The sequence below is a fragment of the Brachyhypopomus gauderio genome, unplaced genomic scaffold (genome assembly GCF_052324685.1).
Source record: "Brachyhypopomus gauderio isolate BG-103 unplaced genomic scaffold, BGAUD_0.2 sc492, whole genome shotgun sequence".
Taxonomy (NCBI): Eukaryota; Metazoa; Chordata; class Actinopteri; order Gymnotiformes; family Hypopomidae; genus Brachyhypopomus; species Brachyhypopomus gauderio.
The window spans coordinates 1-19,154 of NW_027507313.1; the positions used below are offsets into that span (position 1 = coordinate 1).

Sequence of the window (19,154 nt, forward strand, 5' to 3'; positions counted from 1 at the left end):
CTTACAGTACCTGGTATTCCCAGGTGGTCTCCCATCCAAGTACTAACCAGGCCCAAACGAGCTTAGCTTCCGAGGTCAAATGAGATCGGGCGTTTTCAGGCTGGTGTGGCCGTAAGCCGTAAAACAATGCAAAGATGACCTATTTATAATGAGAGCAAAACCTGAACAACAGACATTGCTAGTTTTTTTTGCAGAACACCTTTAAGCTTGCTAATTGAATGTAAATAGCAACTCAACTATAAAAGTCACACAGCACCTGGTATTCCCAAGCTGTCTCCCATACAAGTATTAACCTGGCCTAAACCTATTTAGCTTCCTAGGTCAAATGAAATCGGGCGTTTTCAGGCTGGTGTGGCCGTAAGCCATAAAACAATGCAAAGATTATCTAATTATAACAAGAGCAAAACCTGAACAACAGAAATTGCTAGTTTTTTTGCAGAACACATTTAAGCTTGCTAATTGAATGTAAACAGCAACTCAACTATAAAAGTCACACAGCACCTGGTATTCCCAAGCTGTCTCCCATACAAGTATTAACCTGGCCTAAACCTATTTAGCTTCCTAGGTCAAATGAAATCGGGCGTTTTCAGGCTGGTGTGGCCGTAAGCCATAAAACAATGCAAAGATTATCTAATTATAACAAGAGCAAAACCTGAACAACAGAAATTGCTAGTTTTTTTGCAGAACACATTTAAGCTTGCTAATTGAATGTAAACAGCAACTCAACTATAAAAGTCACACAGCACCTGGTATTCCCAAGCTGTCCCCCATACAAGTATTAACCTGGCCAAAACCTATTTAGCTTCCGAGGTCAAATGAGATCGGGCGTTTTCAGGCTGGTGTGGCCGCAAGCCATAAAACAATGCAAAGATTATCTAATTATAACAAGAGCAAAACCTGAACAACAGAAATTGCTAGTTTTTTTGCAGAACACATTTAAGCTTGCTAATTGAATGTAAACAGCAACTCAACTATAAAAGTCACACAGCACCTGGTATTCCCAAGCTGTCTCCCATACAAGTATTAACCTGGCCCAAACCTATTTAGCTTGATAATTAAATCTAATAGGCTTACAGCACCTGGTATTCCCAGGTGGTCTCCCATCCAAGTACTAACCAGGCCCAAACGAGCTTAGCTTCCGAGGTCAAATGAGATCGGGCGTTTTCAGGCTGGTGTGGCCGTAAGCCGTAAAACAATGCAAAGATGACCTATTTATAATGAGAGCAAAACCTGAACAACAGACATTGCTAGTTTTTTTTGCAGAACACCTTTAAGCTTGCTAATTGAATGTAAATAGCAACTCAACTATAAAAGTCACACAGCACCTGGTATTCCCAAGCTGTCTCCCATACAAGTATTAACCTGGCCTAAACCTATTTAGCTTCCTAGGTCAAATGAAATCGGGCGTTTTCAGGCTGGTGTGGCCGTAAGCCATAAAACAATGCAAAGATTATCTAATTATAACAAGAGCAAAACCTGAACAACAGAAATTGCTAGTTTTTTTGCAGAACACATTTAAGCTTGCTAATTGAATGTAAACAGCAACTCAACTATAAAAGTCACACAGCACCTGGCATTCCCAAGCTGTCTCCCATACAAGTATTAACCTGGCCCAAACCTATTTAGCTTGATAATTAAATCTAATAGGCTTACAGCACCTGGTATTCCCAGGTGGTCTCCCATCCAAGTACTAACCAGGCCCAAACGAGCTTAGCTTCCGAGGTCAAATGAGATCGGGCGTTTTCAGGCTGGTGTGGCCGTAAGCCGTAAAACAATGCAAAGATGACCTATTTATAATGAGAGCAAAACCTGAACAACAGACATTGCTAGTTTTTTTTGCAGAACACCTTTAAGCTTGCTAATTGAATGTAAATAGCAACTCAACTATAAAAGTCACACAGCACCTGGTATTCCCAAGCTGTCTCCCATACAAGTATTAACCTGGCCTAAACCTATTTAGCTTCCTAGGTCAAATGAAATCGGGCGTTTTCAGGCTGGTGTGGCCGTAAGCCATAAAACAATGCAAAGATTATCTAATTATAACAAGAGCAAAACCTGAACAACAGAAATTGCTAGTTTTTTTGCAGAACACATTTAAGCTTGCTAATTGAATGTAAACAGCAACTCAACTATAAAAGTCACACAGCACCTGGTATTCCCAAGCTGTCTCCCATACAAGTATTAACCTGGCCTAAACCTATTTAGCTTCCTAGGTCAAATGAAATCGGGCGTTTTCAGGCTGGTGTGGCCGTAAGCCATAAAACAATGCAAAGATTATCTAATTATAACAAGAGCAAAACCTGAACAACAGAAATTGCTAGTTTTTTTGCAGAACACATTTAAGCTTGCTAATTGAATGTAAACAGCAACTCAACTATAAAAGTCACACAGCACCTGGTATTCCCAAGCTGTCCCCCATACAAGTATTAACCTGGCCAAAACCTATTTAGCTTCCGAGGTCAAATGAGATCGGGCGTTTTCAGGCTGGTGTGGCCGCAAGCCATAAAACAATGCAAAGATTATCTAATTATAACAAGAGCAAAACCTGAACAACAGAAATTGCTAGTTTTTTTGCAGAACACATTTAAGCTTGCTAATTGAATGTAAACAGCAACTCAACTATAAAAGTCACACAGCACCTGGTATTCCCAAGCTGTCTCCCATACAAGTATTAACCTGGCCCAAACCTATTTAGCTTGATAATTAAATCTAATAGGCTTACAGCACCTGGTATTCCCAGGTGGTCTCCCATCCAAGTACTAACCAGGCCCAAACGAGCTTAGCTTCCGAGGTCAAATGAGATCGGGCGTTTTCAGGCTGGTGTGGCCGTAAGCCGTAAAACAATGCAAAGATGACCTATTTATAATGAGAGCAAAACCTGAACAACAGACATTGCTAGTTTTTTTTGCAGAACACCTTTAAGCTTGCTAATTGAATGTAAATAGCAACTCAACTATAAAAGTCACACAGCACCTGGTATTCCCAAGCTGTCTCCCATACAAGTATTAACCTGGCCTAAACCTATTTAGCTTCCTAGGTCAAATGAAATCGGGCGTTTTCAGGCTGGTGTGGCCGTAAGCCATAAAACAATGCAAAGATTATCTAATTATAACAAGAGCAAAACCTGAACAACAGAAATTGCTAGTTTTTTTGCAGAACACATTTAAGCTTGCTAATTGAATGTAAACAGCAACTCAACTATAAAAGTCACACAGCACCTGGCATTCCCAAGCTGTCTCCCATACAAGTATTAACCTGGCCCAAACCTATTTAGCTTGATAATTAAATCTAATAGGCTTACAGCACCTGGTATTCCCAGGTGGTCTCCCATCCAAGTACTAACCAGGCCCAAACGAGCTTAGCTTCCGAGGTCAAATGAGATCGGGCGTTTTCAGGCTGGTGTGGCCGTAAGCCGTAAAACAATGCAAAGATGACCTATTTATAATGAGAGCAAAACCTGAACAACAGACATTGCTAGTTTTTTTTGCAGAACACCTTTAAGCTTGCTAATTGAATGTAAATAGCAACTCAACTATAAAAGTCACACAGCACCTGGTATTCCCAAGCTGTCTCCCATACAAGTATTAACCTGGCCTAAACCTATTTAGCTTCCTAGGTCAAATAGGATCGGGCGTTTTCAGGCTGGTGTGGCCGTAAGCCATAAAACAATGCAAAGATTATCTAATTATAACAAGAGCAAAACCTGAACAACAGAAATTGCTAGATTTTTGCAGAACACATTTAAGCTTGATAATTAAATCTAATAGGCTTACAGTACCTGGTATTCCCAGGTGGTCTCCCATCCAAGTACTAACCAGGCCCAAACGAGCTTAGCTTCCGAGGTCAAATGAGATCGGGCGTTTTCAGGCTGGTGTGGCCGTAAGCCGTAAAACAATGCAAAGATGACCTATTTATAATGAGAGCAAAACCTGAACAACAGACATTGCTAGTTTTTTTTGCAGAACACCTTTAAGCTTGCTAATTGAATGTAAATAGCAACTCAACTATAAAAGTCACACAGCACCTGGTATTCCCAAGCTGTCTCCCATACAAGTATTAACCTGGCCTAAACCTATTTAGCTTCCTAGGTCAAATGAAATCGGGCGTTTTCAGGCTGGTGTGGCCGTAAGCCATAAAACAATGCAAAGATTATCTAATTATAACAAGAGCAAAACCTGAACAACAGAAATTGCTAGTTTTTTTGCAGAACACATTTAAGCTTGCTAATTGAATGTAAACAGCAACTCAACTATAAAAGTCACACAGCACCTGGTATTCCCAAGCTGTCTCCCATACAAGTATTAACCTGGCCCAAACCTATTTAGCTTGATAATTAAATCTAATAGGCTTACAGCACCTGGTATTCCCAGGTGGTCTCCCATCCAAGTACTAACCAGGCCCAAACAAGCTTAGCTTCCGAGGTCAAATGAGATCGGGCGTTTTCAGGCTGGTGTGGCCGTAAGCCATAAAACAATGCAAAGATGACCTATTTATAATGAGAGCAAAACCTGAACAACAGACATTGCTAGTTTTTTTTGCAGAACACCTTTAAGCTTGCTAATTGAATGTAAATAGCAACTCAACTATAAAAGTCACACAGCACCTGGTATTCCCAAGCTGTCTCCCATACAAGTATTAACCTGGCCTAAACCTATTTAGCTTCCTAGGTCAAATAGGATCGGGCGTTTTCAGGCTGGTGTGGCTGTAAGCCATAAAACAATGCAAAGATTATCTAATTATAACAAGAGCAAAACCTGAACAACAGAAATTGCTAGATTTTTGCAGAACACATTTAAGCTTGATAATTAAATCTAATAGGCTTACAGTACCTGGTATTCCCAGGTGGTCTCCCATCCAAGTACTAACCAGGCCCAAACGAGCTTAGCTTCCGAGGTCAAATGAGATCGGGCGTTTTCAGGCTGGTGTGGCCGTAAGCCGTAAAACAATGCAAAGATGACCTATTTATAATGAGAGCAAAACCTGAACAACAGACATTGCTAGTTTTTTTTGCAGAACACCTTTAAGCTTGCTAATTGAATGTAAATAGCAACTCAACTATAAAAGTCACACAGCACCTGGTATTCCCAAGCTGTCTCCCATACAAGTATTAACCTGGCCTAAACCTATTTAGCTTCCTAGGTCAAATGAAATCGGGCGTTTTCAGGCTGGTGTGGCCGTAAGCCATAAAACAATGCAAAGATTATCTAATTATAACAAGAGCAAAACCTGAACAACAGAAATTGCTAGTTTTTTTGCAGAACACATTTAAGCTTGCTAATTGAATGTAAACAGCAACTCAACTATAAAAGTCACACAGCACCTGGTATTCCCAAGCTGTCTCCCATACAAGTATTAACCTGGCCTAAACCTATTTAGCTTCCTAGGTCAAATGAAATCGGGCGTTTTCAGGCTGGTGTGGCCGTAAGCCATAAAACAATGCAAAGATTATCTAATTATAACAAGAGCAAAACCTGAACAACAGAAATTGCTAGTTTTTTGCAGAACACATTTAAGCTTGCTAATTGAATGTAAACAGCAACTCAACTATAAAAGTCACACAGCACCTGGTATTCCCAAGCTGTCTCCCATACAAGTATTAACCTGGCCCAAACCTATTTAGCTTGATAATTAAATCTAATAGGCTTACAGCACCTGGTATTCCCAGGTGGTCTCCCATCCAAGTACTAACCAGGCCCAAACGAGCTTAGCTTCCGAGGTCAAATGAGATCGGGCGTTTTCAGGCTGGTGTGGCCGTAAGCCGTAAAACAATGCAAAGATGACCTATTTATAATGAGAGCAAAACCTGAACAACAGACATTGCTAGTTTTTTTTGCAGAACACCTTTAAGCTTGCTAATTGAATGTAAATAGCAACTCAACTATAAAAGTCACACAGCACCTGGTATTCCCAAGCTGTCTCCCATACAAGTATTAACCTGGCCTAAACCTATTTAGCTTCCTAGGTCAAATAGGATCGGGCGTTTTCAGGCTGGTGTGGCCGTAAGCCATAAAACAATGCAAAGATTATCTAATTATAACAAGAGCAAAACCTGAACAACAGAAATTGCTAGATTTTTGCAGAACACATTTAAGCTTGATAATTAAATCTAATAGGCTTACAGTACCTGGTATTCCCAGGTGGTCTCCCATCCAAGTACTAACCAGGCCCAAACGAGCTTAGCTTCCGAGGTCAAATGAGATCGGGCGTTTTCAGGCTGGTGTGGCCGTAAGCCGTAAAACAATGCAAAGATGACCTATTTATAATGAGAGCAAAACCTGAACAACAGACATTGCTAGTTTTTTTTGCAGAACACCTTTAAGCTTGCTAATTGAATGTAAATAGCAACTCAACTATAAAAGTCACACAGCACCTGGTATTCCCAAGCTGTCTCCCATATAAGTATTAACCTGGCCTAAACCTATTTAGCTTCCTAGGTCAAATGAAATCGGGCGTTTTCAGGCTGGTGTGGCCGTAAGCCATAAAACAATGCAAAGATTATCTAATTATAACAAGAGCAAAACCTGAACAACAGAAATTGCTAGTTTTTTGCAGAACACATTTAAGCTTGCTAATTGAATGTAAACAGCAACTCAACTATAAAAGTCACACTGCACCTGGTATTCCCAAGCTGTCCCCCATACAAGTATTAACCTGGCCAAAAGCTATTTAGCTTCCGAGGTCAAATGAGATCGGGCGTTTTCAGGCTGGTGTGGCCGCAAGCCATAAAACAATGCAAAGATTATCTAATTATAACAAGAGCAAAACCTGAACAACAGAAATTGCTAGTTTTTTTGCAGAACACATTTAAGCTTGCTAATTGAATGTAAACAGCAACTCAACTATAAAAGTCACACAGCACCTGGTATTCCCAAGCTGTCTCCCATACAAGTATTAACCTGGCCCAAACCTATTTAGCTTGATAATTAAATCTAATAGGCTTACAGCACCTGGTATTCCCAGGTGGTCTCCCATCCAAGTACTAACCAGGCCCAAACGAGCTTAGCTTCCGAGGTCAAATGAGATCGGGCGTTTTCAGGCTGGTGTGGCCGTAAGCCGTAAAACAATGCAAAGATGACCTATTTATAATGAGAGCAAAACCTGAACAACAGACATTGCTAGTTTTTTTTGCAGAACACCTTTAAGCTTGCTAATTGAATGTAAATAGCAACTCAACTATAAAAGTCACACAGCACCTGGTATTCCCAAGCTGTCTCCCATACAAGTATTAACCTGGCCTAAACCTATTTAGCTTCCTAGGTCAAATGAAATCGGGCGTTTTCAGGCTGGTGTGGCCGTAAGCCATAAAACAATGCAAAGATGATCTAATTATAACAAGAGCAAAACCTGAACAACAGAAATTGCTAGTTTTTTTGCAGAACACATTTAAGCTTGCTAATTGAATGTAAACAGCAACTCAACTATAAAAGTCACACAGCACCTGGTATTCCCAAGCTGTCTCCCATACAAGTATTAACCTGGCCCAAACCTATTTAGCTTGATAATTAAATCTAATAGGCTTACAGCACCTGGTATTCCCAGGTGGTCTCCCATCCAAGTACTAACCAGGCCCAAACGAGCTTAGCTTCCGAGGTCAAATGAGATCGGGCGTTTTCAGGCTGGTGTGGCCGTAAGCCGTAAAACAATGCAAAGATGACCTATTTATAATGAGAGCAAAACCTGAACAACAGACATTGCTAGTTTTTTTTGCAGAACACCTTTAAGCTTGCTAATTGAATGTAAATAGCAACTCAACTATAAAAGTCACACAGCACCTGGTATTCCCAAGCTGTCTCCCATACAAGTATTAACCTGGCCTAAACCTATTTAGCTTCCTAGGTCAAATGAAATCGGGCGTTTTCAGGCTGGTGTGGCCGTAAGCCATAAAACAATGCAAAGATTATCTAATTATAACAAGAGCAAAACCTGAACAACAGAAATTGCTAGTTTTTTTGCAGAACACATTTAAGCTTGCTAATTGAATGTAAACAGCAACTCAACTATAAAAGTCACACAGCACCTGGTATTCCCAAGCTGTCTCCCATACAAGTATTAACCTGGCCTAAACCTATTTAGCTTCCTAGGTCAAATGAAATCGGGCGTTTTCAGGCTGGTGTGGCCGTAAGCCATAAAACAATGCAAAGATTATCTAATTATAACAAGAGCAAAACCTGAACAACAGAAATTGCTAGTTTTTTTGCAGAACACATTTAAGCTTGCTAATTGAATGTAAACAGCAACTCAACTATAAAAGTCACACAGCACCTGGTATTCCCAAGCTGTCCCCCATACAAGTATTAACCTGGCCAAAACCTATTTAGCTTCCGAGGTCAAATGAGATCGGGCGTTTTCAGGCTGGTGTGGCCGCAAGCCATAAAACAATGCAAAGATTATCTAATTATAACAAGAGCAAAACCTGAACAACAGAAATTGCTAGTTTTTTTGCAGAACACATTTAAGCTTGCTAATTGAATGTAAACAGCAACTCAACTATAAAAGTCACACAGCACCTGGTATTCCCAAGCTGTCTCCCATACAAGTATTAACCTGGCCCAAACCTATTTAGCTTGATAATTAAATCTAATAGGCTTACAGCACCTGGTATTCCCAGGTGGTCTCCCATCCAAGTACTAACCAGGCCCAAACGAGCTTAGCTTCCGAGGTCAAATGAGATCGGGCGTTTTCAGGCTGGTGTGGCCGTAAGCCGTAAAACAATGCAAAGATGACCTATTTATAATGAGAGCAAAACCTGAACAACAGACATTGCTAGTTTTTTTTGCAGAACACCTTTAAGCTTGCTAATTGAATGTAAATAGCAACTCAACTATAAAAGTCACACAGCACCTGGTATTCCCAAGCTGTCTCCCATACAAGTATTAACCTGGCCTAAACCTATTTAGCTTCCTAGGTCAAATGAAATCGGGCGTTTTCAGGCTGGTGTGGCCGTAAGCCATAAAACAATGCAAAGATTATCTAATTATAACAAGAGCAAAACCTGAACAACAGAAATTGCTAGTTTTTTTGCAGAACACATTTAAGCTTGCTAATTGAATGTAAACAGCAACTCAACTATAAAAGTCACACAGCACCTGGTATTCCCAAGCTGTCTCCCATACAAGTATTAACCTGGCCCAAACCTATTTAGCTTGATAATTAAATCTAATAGGCTTACAGCACCTGGTATTCCCAGGTGGTCTCCCATCCAAGTACTAACCAGGCCCAAACGAGCTTAGCTTCCGAGGTCAAATGAGATCGGGCGTTTTCAGGCTGGTGTGGCCGTAAGCCGTAAAACAATGCAAAGATGACCTATTTATAATGAGAGCAAAACCTGAACAACAGACATTGCTAGTTTTTTTTGCAGAACACCTTTAAGCTTGCTAATTGAATGTAAATAGCAACTCAACTATAAAAGTCACACAGCACCTGGTATTCCCAAGCTGTCTCCCATACAAGTATTAACCTGGCCTAAACCTATTTAGCTTCCTAGGTCAAATAGGATCGGGCGTTTTCAGGCTGGTGTGGCCGTAAGCCATAAAACAATGCAAAGATTATCTAATTATAACAAGAGCAAAACCTGAACAACAGAAATTGCTAGTTTTTTGCAGAACACATTTAAGCTTGCTAATTGAATGTAAACAGCAACTCAACTATAAAAGTCACACAGCACCTGGTATTCCCAAGCTGTCCCCCATACAAGTATTAACCTGGCCAAAACCTATTTAGCTTCCGAGGTCAAATGAGATCGGGCGTTTTCAGGCTGGTGTGGCCGCAAGCCATAAAACAATGCAAAGATTATCTAATTATAACAAGAGCAAAACCTGAACAACAGAAATTGCTAGTTTTTTTGCAGAACACATTTAAGCTTGCTAATTGAATGTAAACAGCAACTCAACTATAAAAGTCACACAGCACCTGGTATTCCCAAGCTGTCTCCCATACAAGTATTAACCTGGCCCAAACCTATTTAGCTTGATAATTAAATCTAATAGGCTTACAGCACCTGGTATTCCCAGGTGGTCTCCCATCCAAGTACTAACCAGGCCCAAACGAGCTTAGCTTCCGAGGTCAAATGAGATCGGGCGTTTTCAGGCTGGTGTGGCCGTAAGCCGTAAAACAATGCAAAGATGACCTATTTATAATGAGAGCAAAACCTGAACAACAGACATTGCTAGTTTTTTTTGCAGAACACCTTTAAGCTTGCTAATTGAATGTAAATAGCAACTCAACTATAAAAGTCACACAGCACCTGGTATTCCCAAGCTGTCTCCCATACAAGTATTAACCTGGCCTAAACCTATTTAGCTTCCTAGGTCAAATGAAATCGGGCGTTTTCAGGCTGGTGTGGCCGTAAGCCATAAAACAATGCAAAGATGATCTAATTATAACAAGAGCAAAACCTGAACAACAGAAATTGCTAGTTTTTTTGCAGAACACATTTAAGCTTGCTAATTGAATGTAAACAGCAACTCAACTATAAAAGTCACACAGCACCTGGTATTCCCAAGCTGTCTCCCATACAAGTATTAACCTGGCCCAAACCTATTTAGCTTGATAATTAAATCTAATAGGCTTACAGCACCTGGTATTCCCAGGTGGTCTCCCATCCAAGTACTAACCAGGCCCAAACGAGCTTAGCTTCCGAGGTCAAATGAGATCGGGCGTTTTCAGGCTGGTGTGGCCGTAAGCCGTAAAACAATGCAAAGATGACCTATTTATAATGAGAGCAAAACCTGAACAACAGACATTGCTAGTTTTTTTTGCAGAACACCTTTAAGCTTGCTAATTGAATGTAAATAGCAACTCAACTATAAAAGTCACACAGCACCTGGTATTCCCAAGCTGTCTCCCATACAAGTATTAACCTGGCCTAAACCTATTTAGCTTCCTAGGTCAAATAGGATCGGGCGTTTTCAGGCTGGTGTGGCCGTAAGCCATAAAACAATGCAAAGATTATCTAATTATAACAAGAGCAAAACCTGAACAACAGAAATTGCTAGATTTTTGCAGAACACATTTAAGCTTGATAATTAAATCTAATAGGCTTACAGTACCTGGTATTCCCAGGTGGTCTCCCATCCAAGTACTAACCAGGCCCAAACGAGCTTAGCTTCCGAGGTCAAATGAGATCGGGCGTTTTCAGGCTGGTGTGGCCGTAAGCCGTAAAACAATGCAAAGATGACCTATTTATAATGAGAGCAAAACCTGAACAACAGACATTGCTAGTTTTTTTTGCAGAACACCTTTAAGCTTGCTAATTGAATGTAAATAGCAACTCAACTATAAAAGTCACACAGCACCTGGTATTCCCAAGCTGTCTCCCATACAAGTATTAACCTGGCCTAAACCTATTTAGCTTCCTAGGTCAAATGAAATCGGGCGTTTTCAGGCTGGTGTGGCCGTAAGCCATAAAACAATGCAAAGATTATCTAATTATAACAAGAGCAAAACCTGAACAACAGAAATTGCTAGTTTTTTTGCAGAACACATTTAAGCTTGCTAATTGAATGTAAACAGCAACTCAACTATAAAAGTCACACAGCACCTGGTATTCCCAAGCTGTCTCCCATACAAGTATTAACCTGGCCTAAACCTATTTAGCTTCCTAGGTCAAATGAAATCGGGCGTTTTCAGGCTGGTGTGGCCGTAAGCCATAAAACAATGCAAAGATTATCTAATTATAACAAGAGCAAAACCTGAACAACAGAAATTGCTAGTTTTTTTGCAGAACACATTTAAGCTTGCTAATTGAATGTAAACAGCAACTCAACTATAAAAGTCACACAGCACCTGGTATTCCCAAGCTGTCCCCCATACAAGTATTAACCTGGCCAAAACCTATTTAGCTTCCGAGGTCAAATGAGATCGGGCGTTTTCAGGCTGGTGTGGCCGCAAGCCATAAAACAATGCAAAGATTATCTAATTATAACAAGAGCAAAACCTGAACAACAGAAATTGCTAGTTTTTTTGCAGAACACATTTAAGCTTGCTAATTGAATGTAAACAGCAACTCAACTATAAAAGTCACACAGCACCTGGTATTCCCAAGCTGTCTCCCATACAAGTATTAACCTGGCCCAAACCTATTTAGCTTGATAATTAAATCTAATAGGCTTACAGCACCTGGTATTCCCAGGTGGTCTCCCATCCAAGTACTAACCAGGCCCAAACGAGCTTAGCTTCCGAGGTCAAATGAGATCGGGCGTTTTCAGGCTGGTGTGGCCGTAAGCCGTAAAACAATGCAAAGATGACCTATTTATAATGAGAGCAAAACCTGAACAACAGACATTGCTAGTTTTTTTTGCAGAACACCTTTAAGCTTGCTAATTGAATGTAAATAGCAACTCAACTATAAAAGTCACACAGCACCTGGTATTCCCAAGCTGTCTCCCATACAAGTATTAACCTGGCCTAAACCTATTTAGCTTCCTAGGTCAAATGAAATCGGGCGTTTTCAGGCTGGTGTGGCCGTAAGCCATAAAACAATGCAAAGATTATCTAATTATAACAAGAGCAAAACCTGAACAACAGAAATTGCTAGTTTTTTTGCAGAACACATTTAAGCTTGCTAATTGAATGTAAACAGCAACTCAACTATAAAAGTCACACAGCACCTGGTATTCCCAAGCTGTCTCCCATACAAGTATTAACCTGGCCCAAACCTATTTAGCTTGATAATTAAATCTAATAGGCTTACAGCACCTGGTATTCCCAGGTGGTCTCCCATCCAAGTACTAACCAGGCCCAAACGAGCTTAGCTTCCGAGGTCAAATGAGATCGGGCGTTTTCAGGCTGGTGTGGCCGTAAGCCGTAAAACAATGCAAAGATGACCTATTTATAATGAGAGCAAAACCTGAACAACAGACATTGCTAGTTTTTTTTGCAGAACACCTTTAAGCTTGCTAATTGAATGTAAATAGCAACTCAACTATAAAAGTCACACAGCACCTGGTATTCCCAAGCTGTCTCCCATACAAGTATTAACCTGGCCTAAACCTATTTAGCTTCCTAGGTCAAATAGGATCGGGCGTTTTCAGGCTGGTGTGGCCGTAAGCCATAAAACAATGCAAAGATTATCTAATTATAACAAGAGCAAAACCTGAACAACAGAAATTGCTAGTTTTTTGCAGAACACATTTAAGCTTGCTAATTGAATGTAAACAGCAACTCAACTATAAAAGTCACACAGCACCTGGTATTCCCAAGCTGTCCCCCATACAAGTATTAACCTGGCCAAAACCTATTTAGCTTCCGAGGTCAAATGAGATCGGGCGTTTTCAGGCTGGTGTGGCCGCAAGCCATAAAACAATGCAAAGATTATCTAATTATAACAAGAGCAAAACCTGAACAACAGAAATTGCTAGTTTTTTTGCAGAACACATTTAAGCTTGCTAATTGAATGTAAACAGCAACTCAACTATAAAAGTCACACAGCACCTGGTATTCCCAAGCTGTCTCCCATACAAGTATTAACCTGGCCCAAACCTATTTAGCTTGATAATTAAATCTAATAGGCTTACAGCACCTGGTATTCCCAGGTGGTCTCCCATCCAAGTACTAACCAGGCCCAAACGAGCTTAGCTTCCGAGGTCAAATGAGATCGGGCGTTTTCAGGCTGGTGTGGCCGTAAGCCGTAAAACAATGCAAAGATGACCTATTTATAATGAGAGCAAAACCTGAACAACAGACATTGCTAGTTTTTTTTGCAGAACACCTTTAAGCTTGCTAATTGAATGTAAATAGCAACTCAACTATAAAAGTCACACAGCACCTGGTATTCCCAAGCTGTCTCCCATACAAGTATTAACCTGGCCTAAACCTATTTAGCTTCCTAGGTCAAATGAAATCGGGCGTTTTCAGGCTGGTGTGGCCGTAAGCCATAAAACAATGCAAAGATGATCTAATTATAACAAGAGCAAAACCTGAACAACAGAAATTGCTAGTTTTTTTGCAGAACACATTTAAGCTTGCTAATTGAATGTAAACAGCAACTCAACTATAAAAGTCACACAGCACCTGGTATTCCCAAGCTGTCTCCCATACAAGTATTAACCTGGCCCAAACCTATTTAGCTTGATAATTAAATCTAATAGGCTTACAGCACCTGGTATTCCCAGGTGGTCTCCCATCCAAGTACTAACCAGGCCCAAACGAGCTTAGCTTCCGAGGTCAAATGAGATCGGGCGTTTTCAGGCTGGTGTGGCCGTAAGCCGTAAAACAATGCAAAGATGACCTATTTATAATGAGAGCAAAACCTGAACAACAGACATTGCTAGTTTTTTTTGCAGAACACCTTTAAGCTTGCTAATTGAATGTAAATAGCAACTCAACTATAAAAGTCACACAGCACCTGGTATTCCCAAGCTGTCTCCCATACAAGTATTAACCTGGCCTAAACCTATTTAGCTTCCTAGGTCAAATAGGATCGGGCGTTTTCAGGCTGGTGTGGCCGTAAGCCATAAAACAATGCAAAGATTATCTAATTATAACAAGAGCAAAACCTGAACAACAGAAATTGCTAGATTTTTGCAGAACACATTTAAGCTTGATAATTAAATCTAATAGGCTTACAGTACCTGGTATTCCCAGGTGGTCTCCCATCCAAGTACTAACCAGGCCCAAACGAGCTTAGCTTCCGAGGTCAAATGAGATCGGGCGTTTTCAGGCTGGTGTGGCCGTAAGCCGTAAAACAATGCAAAGATGACCTATTTATAATGAGAGCAAAACCTGAACAACAGACATTGCTAGTTTTTTTTGCAGAACACCTTTAAGCTTGCTAATTGAATGTAAATAGCAACTCAACTATAAAAGTCACACAGCACCTGGTATTCCCAAGCTGTCTCCCATACAAGTATTAACCTGGCCTAAACCTATTTAGCTTCCTAGGTCAAATGAAATCGGGCGTTTTCAGGCTGGTGTGGCCGTAAGCCATAAAACAATGCAAAGATTATCTAATTATAACAAGAGCAAAACCTGAACAACAGAAATTGCTAGTTTTTTTGCAGAACACATTTAAGCTTGCTAATTGAATGTAAACAGCAACTCAACTATAAAAGTCACACAGCACCTGGTATTCCCAAGCTGTCTCCCATACAAGTATTAACCTGGCCTAAACCTATTTAGCTTCCTAGGTCAAATGAAATCGGGCGTTTTCAGGCTGGTGTGGCCGTAAGCCATAAAACAATGCAAAGATTATCTAATTATAACAAGAGCAAAACCTGAACAACAGAAATTGCTAGTTTTTTTGCAGAACACATTTAAGCTTGCTAATTGAATGTAAACAGCAACTCAACTATAAAAGTCACACAGCACCTGGTATTCCCAAGCTGTCCCCCATACAAGTATTAACCTGGCCAAAACCTATTTAGCTTCCGAGGTCAAATGAGATCGGGCGTTTTCAGGCTGGTGTGGCCGCAAGCCATAAAACAATGCAAAGATTATCTAATTATAACAAGAGCAAAACCTGAACAACAGAAATTGCTAGTTTTTTTGCAGAACACATTTAAGCTTGCTAATTGAATGTAAACAGCAACTCAACTATAAAAGTCACACAGCACCTGGTATTCCCAAGCTGTCTCCCATACAAGTATTAACCTGGCCCAAACCTATTTAGCTTGATAATTAAATCTAATAGGCTTACAGCACCTGGTATTCCCAGGTGGTCTCCCATCCAAGTACTAACCAGGCCCAAACGAGCTTAGCTTCCGAGGTCAAATGAGATCGGGCGTTTTCAGGCTGGTGTGGCCGTAAGCCGTAAAACAATGCAAAGATGACCTATTTATAATGAGAGCAAAACCTGAACAACAGACATTGCTAGTTTTTTTTGCAGAACACCTTTAAGCTTGCTAATTGAATGTAAATAGCAACTCAACTATAAAAGTCACACAGCACCTGGTATTCCCAAGCTGTCTCCCATACAAGTATTAACCTGGCCTAAACCTATTTAGCTTCCTAGGTCAAATGAAATCGGGCGTTTTCAGGCTGGTGTGGCCGTAAGCCATAAAACAATGCAAAGATTATCTAATTATAACAAGAGCAAAACCTGAACAACAGAAATTGCTAGTTTTTTTGCAGAACACATTTAAGCTTGCTAATTGAATGTAAACAGCAACTCAACTATAAAAGTCACACAGCACCTGGTATTCCCAAGCTGTCTCCCATACAAGTATTAACCTGGCCCAAACCTATTTAGCTTGATAATTAAATCTAATAGGCTTACAGCACCTGGTATTCCCAGGTGGTCTCCCATCCAAGTACTAACCAGGCCCAAACGAGCTTAGCTTCCGAGGTCAAATGAGATCGGGCGTTTTCAGGCTGGTGTGGCCGTAAGCCGTAAAACAATGCAAAGATGACCTATTTATAATGAGAGCAAAACCTGAACAACAGACATTGCTAGTTTTTTTTGCAGAACACCTTTAAGCTTGCTAATTGAATGTAAATAGCAACTCAACTATAAAAGTCACACAGCACCTGGTATTCCCAAGCTGTCTCCCATACAAGTATTAACCTGGCCTAAACCTATTTAGCTTCCTAGGTCAAATAGGATCGGGCGTTTTCAGGCTGGTGTGGCCGTAAGCCATAAAACAATGCAAAGATTATCTAATTATAACAAGAGCAAAACCTGAACAACAGAAATTGCTAGATTTTTGCAGAACACATTTAAGCTTGATAATTAAATCTAATAGGCTTACAGTACCTGGTATTCCCAGGTGGTCTCCCATCCAAGTACTAACCAGGCCCAAACGAGCTTAGCTTCCGAGGTCAAATGAGATCGGGCGTTTTCAGGCTGGTGTGGCCGTAAGCCGTAAAACAATGCAAAGATGACCTATTTATAATGAGAGCAAAACCTGAACAACAGACATTGCTAGTTTTTTTTGCAGAACACCTTTAAGCTTGCTAATTGAATGTAAATAGCAACTCAACTATAAAAGTCACACAGCACCTGGTATTCCCAAGCTGTCTCCCATATAAGTATTAACCTGGCCTAAACCTATTTAGCTTCCTAGGTCAAATGAAATCGGGCGTTTTCAGGCTGGTGTGGCCGTAAGCCATAAAACAATGCAAAGATTATCTAATTATAACAAGAGCAAAACCTGAACAACAGACATTGCTAGTTTTTTTTGCAGAACACCTTTAAGCTTGCTAATTGAATGTAAATAGCAACTCAACTATAAAAGTCACACAGCACCTGGTATTCCCAAGCTGTCTCCCATACAAGTATTAACCTGGCCTAAACCTATTTAGCTTCCTAGGTCAAATGAAATCGGGCGTTTTCAGGCTGGTGTGGCCGTAAGCCATAAAACAATGCAAAGATGATCTAATTATAACAAGAGCAAAACCTGAACAACAGAAATTGCTAGTTTTTTTGCAGAACACATTTAAGCTTGCTAATTGAATGTAAACAGCAACTCAACTATAAAAGTCACACAGCACCTGGTATTCCCAAGCTGTCTCCCATACAAGTATTAACCTGGCCCAAACCTATTTAGCTTGATAATTAAATCTAATAGGCTTACAGCACCTGGTATTCCCAGGTGGTCTCCCATCCAAGTACTAACCAGGCCCAAACGAGCTTAGCTTCCGAGGTCAAATGAGATCGGGCGTTTTCAGGCTGGTGTGGCCGTAAGCCGTAAAACAATGCAAAGATGACCTATTTATAATGAGAGCAAAACCTGAACAACAGACATTGCTAGTTTTTTTTGCAGAACACCTTTAAGCTTGCTAATTGAATGTAAATAGCAACTCAACTATAAAAGTCACACAGCACCTGGTATTCCCAAGCTGTCTCCCATACAAGTATTAACCTGGCCTAAACCTATTTAGCTTCCTAGGTCAAATGAAATCGGGCGTTTTCAGGCTGGTGTGGCCGTAAGCCATAAAACAATGCAAAGATGATCTAATTATAACAAGAGCAAAACCTGAACAACAGAAATTGCTAGTTTTTTTGCAGAACACATTTAAGCTTGCTAATTGAATGTAAACAGCAACTCAACTATAAAAGTCACACAGCACCTGGTATTCCCAAGCTGTCTCCCATACAAGTATTAACCTGGCCCAAACCTATTTAGCTTGATAATTAAATCTAATAGGCTTACAGCACCTGGTATTCCCAGGTGGTCTCCCATCCAAGTACTAACCAGGCCCAAACGAGCTTAGCTTCCGAGGTCAAATGAGATCGGGCGTTTTCAGGCTGGTGTGGCCGTAAGCCGTAAAACAATGCAAAGATGACCTATTTATAATGAGAGCAAAACCTGAACAACAGACATTGCTAGTTTTTTTTGCAGAACACCTTTAAGCTTGCTAATTGAATGTAAATAGCAACTCAACTATAAAAGTCACACAGCACCTGGTATTCCCAAGCTGTCTCCCATACAAGTATTAACCTGGCCTAAACCTATTTAGCTTCCTAGGTCAAATGAAATCGGGCGTTTTCAGGCTGGTGTGGCCGTAAGCCATAAAACAATGCAAAGATGATCTAATTATAACAAGAGCAAAACCTGAACAACAGAAATTGCTAGTTTTTTTGCAGAACACATTTAAGCTTGCTAATTGAATGTAAACAGCAACTCAACTATAAAAGTCACACAGCACCTGGCATTCCCAAGCTGTCTCCCATACAAGTATTAACCTGGCCCAAACCTATTTAGCTTGATAATTAAATCTAATAGGCTTACAGCACCTGGTATTCCCAGGTGGTCTCCCATCCAAGTACTAACCAGGCCCAAACGAGCTTAGCTTCCGAGGTCAAATGAGATCGGGCGTTTTCAGGCTGGTGTGGCCGTAAGCCGTAAAACAATGCAAAGATGACCTATTTATAATGAGAGCAAAACCTGAACAACAGACATTGCTAGTTTTTTTTGCAGAACACCTTTAAGCTTGCTAATTGAATGTAAATAGCAACTCAACTATAAAAGTCACACAGCACCTGGTATTCCCAAGCTGTCTCCCATACAAGTATTAACCTGGCCTAAACCTATTTAGCTTCCTAGGTCAAATGAAATCGGGCGTTTTCAGGCTGGTGTGGCCGTAAGCCATAAAACAATGCAAAGATGATCTAATTATAACAAGAGCAAAACCTGAACAACAGAAATTGCTAGTTTTTTTGCAGAACACATTTAAGCTTGCTAATTGAATGTAAACAGCAACTCAACTATAAAAGT

The 19,154-nt window shown here is 40.4% G+C and overlaps 27 non-coding genes and 41 pseudogenes across 27 annotated transcripts; all 68 read right to left on the minus strand.

The window, feature by feature from the left end:
• Positions 1 to 117, minus strand: LOC143506620 (5S ribosomal RNA; annotated as a pseudogene; the record flags this gene model as incomplete).
• A 127-nt stretch (positions 118 to 244) lies between these two features.
• On the minus strand, positions 245 to 363 carry LOC143506669 (5S ribosomal RNA; annotated as a pseudogene).
• A 126-nt stretch (positions 364 to 489) lies between these two features.
• LOC143506670 (5S ribosomal RNA) lies at positions 490 to 608 on the minus strand (annotated as a pseudogene).
• A 126-nt stretch (positions 609 to 734) lies between these two features.
• LOC143506621 (5S ribosomal RNA) lies at positions 735 to 853 on the minus strand (annotated as a pseudogene).
• Positions 854 to 1,067: 214 nt separating this feature from the next.
• LOC143506756 (5S ribosomal RNA) lies at positions 1,068 to 1,186 on the minus strand. The gene has a single exon (XR_013128455.1). It is a non-coding gene; the product is annotated as a 5S ribosomal RNA (ribosomal RNA).
• A 127-nt stretch (positions 1,187 to 1,313) lies between these two features.
• LOC143506671 (5S ribosomal RNA) lies at positions 1,314 to 1,432 on the minus strand (annotated as a pseudogene).
• Positions 1,433 to 1,646: 214 nt separating this feature from the next.
• Positions 1,647 to 1,765, minus strand: LOC143506767 (5S ribosomal RNA). The gene has a single exon (XR_013128466.1). It is a non-coding gene; the product is annotated as a 5S ribosomal RNA (ribosomal RNA).
• A 127-nt stretch (positions 1,766 to 1,892) lies between these two features.
• Positions 1,893 to 2,011, minus strand: LOC143506672 (5S ribosomal RNA; annotated as a pseudogene).
• Positions 2,012 to 2,137: 126 nt separating this feature from the next.
• LOC143506674 (5S ribosomal RNA) lies at positions 2,138 to 2,256 on the minus strand (annotated as a pseudogene).
• Positions 2,257 to 2,382: 126 nt separating this feature from the next.
• On the minus strand, positions 2,383 to 2,501 carry LOC143506623 (5S ribosomal RNA; annotated as a pseudogene).
• A 214-nt stretch (positions 2,502 to 2,715) lies between these two features.
• Positions 2,716 to 2,834, minus strand: LOC143506779 (5S ribosomal RNA). The gene has a single exon (XR_013128477.1). It is a non-coding gene; the product is annotated as a 5S ribosomal RNA (ribosomal RNA).
• Positions 2,835 to 2,961: 127 nt separating this feature from the next.
• LOC143506676 (5S ribosomal RNA) lies at positions 2,962 to 3,080 on the minus strand (annotated as a pseudogene).
• Positions 3,081 to 3,294: 214 nt separating this feature from the next.
• LOC143506592 (5S ribosomal RNA) lies at positions 3,295 to 3,413 on the minus strand. The gene has a single exon (XR_013128409.1). It is a non-coding gene; the product is annotated as a 5S ribosomal RNA (ribosomal RNA).
• Positions 3,414 to 3,540: 127 nt separating this feature from the next.
• On the minus strand, positions 3,541 to 3,659 carry LOC143506645 (5S ribosomal RNA; annotated as a pseudogene).
• Positions 3,660 to 3,766: 107 nt separating this feature from the next.
• On the minus strand, positions 3,767 to 3,885 carry LOC143506597 (5S ribosomal RNA). The gene has a single exon (XR_013128414.1). It is a non-coding gene; the product is annotated as a 5S ribosomal RNA (ribosomal RNA).
• A 127-nt stretch (positions 3,886 to 4,012) lies between these two features.
• Positions 4,013 to 4,131, minus strand: LOC143506677 (5S ribosomal RNA; annotated as a pseudogene).
• A 214-nt stretch (positions 4,132 to 4,345) lies between these two features.
• Positions 4,346 to 4,464, minus strand: LOC143506586 (5S ribosomal RNA). Its single transcript, XR_013128404.1, has one exon. It is a non-coding gene; the product is annotated as a 5S ribosomal RNA (ribosomal RNA).
• A 127-nt stretch (positions 4,465 to 4,591) lies between these two features.
• On the minus strand, positions 4,592 to 4,710 carry LOC143506668 (5S ribosomal RNA; annotated as a pseudogene).
• Positions 4,711 to 4,817: 107 nt separating this feature from the next.
• On the minus strand, positions 4,818 to 4,936 carry LOC143506598 (5S ribosomal RNA). Its single transcript, XR_013128415.1, has one exon. It is a non-coding gene; the product is annotated as a 5S ribosomal RNA (ribosomal RNA).
• A 127-nt stretch (positions 4,937 to 5,063) lies between these two features.
• LOC143506678 (5S ribosomal RNA) lies at positions 5,064 to 5,182 on the minus strand (annotated as a pseudogene).
• A 126-nt stretch (positions 5,183 to 5,308) lies between these two features.
• On the minus strand, positions 5,309 to 5,427 carry LOC143506679 (5S ribosomal RNA; annotated as a pseudogene).
• Positions 5,428 to 5,640: 213 nt separating this feature from the next.
• LOC143506603 (5S ribosomal RNA) lies at positions 5,641 to 5,759 on the minus strand. Its single transcript, XR_013128420.1, has one exon. It is a non-coding gene; the product is annotated as a 5S ribosomal RNA (ribosomal RNA).
• A 127-nt stretch (positions 5,760 to 5,886) lies between these two features.
• LOC143506646 (5S ribosomal RNA) lies at positions 5,887 to 6,005 on the minus strand (annotated as a pseudogene).
• A 107-nt stretch (positions 6,006 to 6,112) lies between these two features.
• Positions 6,113 to 6,231, minus strand: LOC143506599 (5S ribosomal RNA). Its single transcript, XR_013128416.1, has one exon. It is a non-coding gene; the product is annotated as a 5S ribosomal RNA (ribosomal RNA).
• Positions 6,232 to 6,935: 704 nt separating this feature from the next.
• Positions 6,936 to 7,054, minus strand: LOC143506615 (5S ribosomal RNA). Its single transcript, XR_013128431.1, has one exon. It is a non-coding gene; the product is annotated as a 5S ribosomal RNA (ribosomal RNA).
• Positions 7,055 to 7,181: 127 nt separating this feature from the next.
• On the minus strand, positions 7,182 to 7,300 carry LOC143506680 (5S ribosomal RNA; annotated as a pseudogene).
• Positions 7,301 to 7,514: 214 nt separating this feature from the next.
• Positions 7,515 to 7,633, minus strand: LOC143506627 (5S ribosomal RNA). The gene has a single exon (XR_013128436.1). It is a non-coding gene; the product is annotated as a 5S ribosomal RNA (ribosomal RNA).
• Positions 7,634 to 7,760: 127 nt separating this feature from the next.
• Positions 7,761 to 7,879, minus strand: LOC143506681 (5S ribosomal RNA; annotated as a pseudogene).
• A 126-nt stretch (positions 7,880 to 8,005) lies between these two features.
• On the minus strand, positions 8,006 to 8,124 carry LOC143506682 (5S ribosomal RNA; annotated as a pseudogene).
• A 126-nt stretch (positions 8,125 to 8,250) lies between these two features.
• LOC143506624 (5S ribosomal RNA) lies at positions 8,251 to 8,369 on the minus strand (annotated as a pseudogene).
• A 214-nt stretch (positions 8,370 to 8,583) lies between these two features.
• LOC143506638 (5S ribosomal RNA) lies at positions 8,584 to 8,702 on the minus strand. The gene has a single exon (XR_013128438.1). It is a non-coding gene; the product is annotated as a 5S ribosomal RNA (ribosomal RNA).
• Positions 8,703 to 8,829: 127 nt separating this feature from the next.
• LOC143506683 (5S ribosomal RNA) lies at positions 8,830 to 8,948 on the minus strand (annotated as a pseudogene).
• Positions 8,949 to 9,162: 214 nt separating this feature from the next.
• On the minus strand, positions 9,163 to 9,281 carry LOC143506650 (5S ribosomal RNA). Its single transcript, XR_013128439.1, has one exon. It is a non-coding gene; the product is annotated as a 5S ribosomal RNA (ribosomal RNA).
• Positions 9,282 to 9,408: 127 nt separating this feature from the next.
• Positions 9,409 to 9,527, minus strand: LOC143506647 (5S ribosomal RNA; annotated as a pseudogene).
• A 125-nt stretch (positions 9,528 to 9,652) lies between these two features.
• Positions 9,653 to 9,771, minus strand: LOC143506625 (5S ribosomal RNA; annotated as a pseudogene).
• Positions 9,772 to 9,985: 214 nt separating this feature from the next.
• On the minus strand, positions 9,986 to 10,104 carry LOC143506662 (5S ribosomal RNA). Its single transcript, XR_013128440.1, has one exon. It is a non-coding gene; the product is annotated as a 5S ribosomal RNA (ribosomal RNA).
• A 127-nt stretch (positions 10,105 to 10,231) lies between these two features.
• Positions 10,232 to 10,350, minus strand: LOC143506684 (5S ribosomal RNA; annotated as a pseudogene).
• Positions 10,351 to 10,564: 214 nt separating this feature from the next.
• Positions 10,565 to 10,683, minus strand: LOC143506673 (5S ribosomal RNA). Its single transcript, XR_013128441.1, has one exon. It is a non-coding gene; the product is annotated as a 5S ribosomal RNA (ribosomal RNA).
• Positions 10,684 to 10,810: 127 nt separating this feature from the next.
• Positions 10,811 to 10,929, minus strand: LOC143506648 (5S ribosomal RNA; annotated as a pseudogene).
• A 107-nt stretch (positions 10,930 to 11,036) lies between these two features.
• LOC143506600 (5S ribosomal RNA) lies at positions 11,037 to 11,155 on the minus strand. The gene has a single exon (XR_013128417.1). It is a non-coding gene; the product is annotated as a 5S ribosomal RNA (ribosomal RNA).
• A 127-nt stretch (positions 11,156 to 11,282) lies between these two features.
• Positions 11,283 to 11,401, minus strand: LOC143506686 (5S ribosomal RNA; annotated as a pseudogene).
• Positions 11,402 to 11,527: 126 nt separating this feature from the next.
• LOC143506687 (5S ribosomal RNA) lies at positions 11,528 to 11,646 on the minus strand (annotated as a pseudogene).
• Positions 11,647 to 11,772: 126 nt separating this feature from the next.
• LOC143506626 (5S ribosomal RNA) lies at positions 11,773 to 11,891 on the minus strand (annotated as a pseudogene).
• Positions 11,892 to 12,105: 214 nt separating this feature from the next.
• LOC143506685 (5S ribosomal RNA) lies at positions 12,106 to 12,224 on the minus strand. Its single transcript, XR_013128442.1, has one exon. It is a non-coding gene; the product is annotated as a 5S ribosomal RNA (ribosomal RNA).
• Positions 12,225 to 12,351: 127 nt separating this feature from the next.
• Positions 12,352 to 12,470, minus strand: LOC143506688 (5S ribosomal RNA; annotated as a pseudogene).
• Positions 12,471 to 12,684: 214 nt separating this feature from the next.
• Positions 12,685 to 12,803, minus strand: LOC143506697 (5S ribosomal RNA). The gene has a single exon (XR_013128443.1). It is a non-coding gene; the product is annotated as a 5S ribosomal RNA (ribosomal RNA).
• A 127-nt stretch (positions 12,804 to 12,930) lies between these two features.
• Positions 12,931 to 13,049, minus strand: LOC143506649 (5S ribosomal RNA; annotated as a pseudogene).
• A 125-nt stretch (positions 13,050 to 13,174) lies between these two features.
• On the minus strand, positions 13,175 to 13,293 carry LOC143506628 (5S ribosomal RNA; annotated as a pseudogene).
• Positions 13,294 to 13,507: 214 nt separating this feature from the next.
• On the minus strand, positions 13,508 to 13,626 carry LOC143506710 (5S ribosomal RNA). The gene has a single exon (XR_013128445.1). It is a non-coding gene; the product is annotated as a 5S ribosomal RNA (ribosomal RNA).
• A 127-nt stretch (positions 13,627 to 13,753) lies between these two features.
• LOC143506689 (5S ribosomal RNA) lies at positions 13,754 to 13,872 on the minus strand (annotated as a pseudogene).
• Positions 13,873 to 14,086: 214 nt separating this feature from the next.
• Positions 14,087 to 14,205, minus strand: LOC143506721 (5S ribosomal RNA). Its single transcript, XR_013128446.1, has one exon. It is a non-coding gene; the product is annotated as a 5S ribosomal RNA (ribosomal RNA).
• A 127-nt stretch (positions 14,206 to 14,332) lies between these two features.
• On the minus strand, positions 14,333 to 14,451 carry LOC143506651 (5S ribosomal RNA; annotated as a pseudogene).
• A 107-nt stretch (positions 14,452 to 14,558) lies between these two features.
• Positions 14,559 to 14,677, minus strand: LOC143506601 (5S ribosomal RNA). The gene has a single exon (XR_013128418.1). It is a non-coding gene; the product is annotated as a 5S ribosomal RNA (ribosomal RNA).
• Positions 14,678 to 14,804: 127 nt separating this feature from the next.
• On the minus strand, positions 14,805 to 14,923 carry LOC143506690 (5S ribosomal RNA; annotated as a pseudogene).
• A 126-nt stretch (positions 14,924 to 15,049) lies between these two features.
• Positions 15,050 to 15,168, minus strand: LOC143506692 (5S ribosomal RNA; annotated as a pseudogene).
• Positions 15,169 to 15,294: 126 nt separating this feature from the next.
• On the minus strand, positions 15,295 to 15,413 carry LOC143506629 (5S ribosomal RNA; annotated as a pseudogene).
• Positions 15,414 to 15,627: 214 nt separating this feature from the next.
• On the minus strand, positions 15,628 to 15,746 carry LOC143506733 (5S ribosomal RNA). The gene has a single exon (XR_013128447.1). It is a non-coding gene; the product is annotated as a 5S ribosomal RNA (ribosomal RNA).
• A 127-nt stretch (positions 15,747 to 15,873) lies between these two features.
• On the minus strand, positions 15,874 to 15,992 carry LOC143506693 (5S ribosomal RNA; annotated as a pseudogene).
• A 214-nt stretch (positions 15,993 to 16,206) lies between these two features.
• LOC143506744 (5S ribosomal RNA) lies at positions 16,207 to 16,325 on the minus strand. Its single transcript, XR_013128448.1, has one exon. It is a non-coding gene; the product is annotated as a 5S ribosomal RNA (ribosomal RNA).
• Positions 16,326 to 16,452: 127 nt separating this feature from the next.
• On the minus strand, positions 16,453 to 16,571 carry LOC143506652 (5S ribosomal RNA; annotated as a pseudogene).
• Positions 16,572 to 16,678: 107 nt separating this feature from the next.
• LOC143506602 (5S ribosomal RNA) lies at positions 16,679 to 16,797 on the minus strand. The gene has a single exon (XR_013128419.1). It is a non-coding gene; the product is annotated as a 5S ribosomal RNA (ribosomal RNA).
• A 373-nt stretch (positions 16,798 to 17,170) lies between these two features.
• On the minus strand, positions 17,171 to 17,289 carry LOC143506694 (5S ribosomal RNA; annotated as a pseudogene).
• Positions 17,290 to 17,503: 214 nt separating this feature from the next.
• Positions 17,504 to 17,622, minus strand: LOC143506750 (5S ribosomal RNA). Its single transcript, XR_013128449.1, has one exon. It is a non-coding gene; the product is annotated as a 5S ribosomal RNA (ribosomal RNA).
• Positions 17,623 to 17,749: 127 nt separating this feature from the next.
• LOC143506695 (5S ribosomal RNA) lies at positions 17,750 to 17,868 on the minus strand (annotated as a pseudogene).
• A 214-nt stretch (positions 17,869 to 18,082) lies between these two features.
• Positions 18,083 to 18,201, minus strand: LOC143506751 (5S ribosomal RNA). The gene has a single exon (XR_013128450.1). It is a non-coding gene; the product is annotated as a 5S ribosomal RNA (ribosomal RNA).
• Positions 18,202 to 18,328: 127 nt separating this feature from the next.
• Positions 18,329 to 18,447, minus strand: LOC143506696 (5S ribosomal RNA; annotated as a pseudogene).
• Positions 18,448 to 18,661: 214 nt separating this feature from the next.
• LOC143506752 (5S ribosomal RNA) lies at positions 18,662 to 18,780 on the minus strand. The gene has a single exon (XR_013128451.1). It is a non-coding gene; the product is annotated as a 5S ribosomal RNA (ribosomal RNA).
• A 127-nt stretch (positions 18,781 to 18,907) lies between these two features.
• On the minus strand, positions 18,908 to 19,026 carry LOC143506698 (5S ribosomal RNA; annotated as a pseudogene).
• Positions 19,027 to 19,154: the final 128 nt, after the last annotated feature.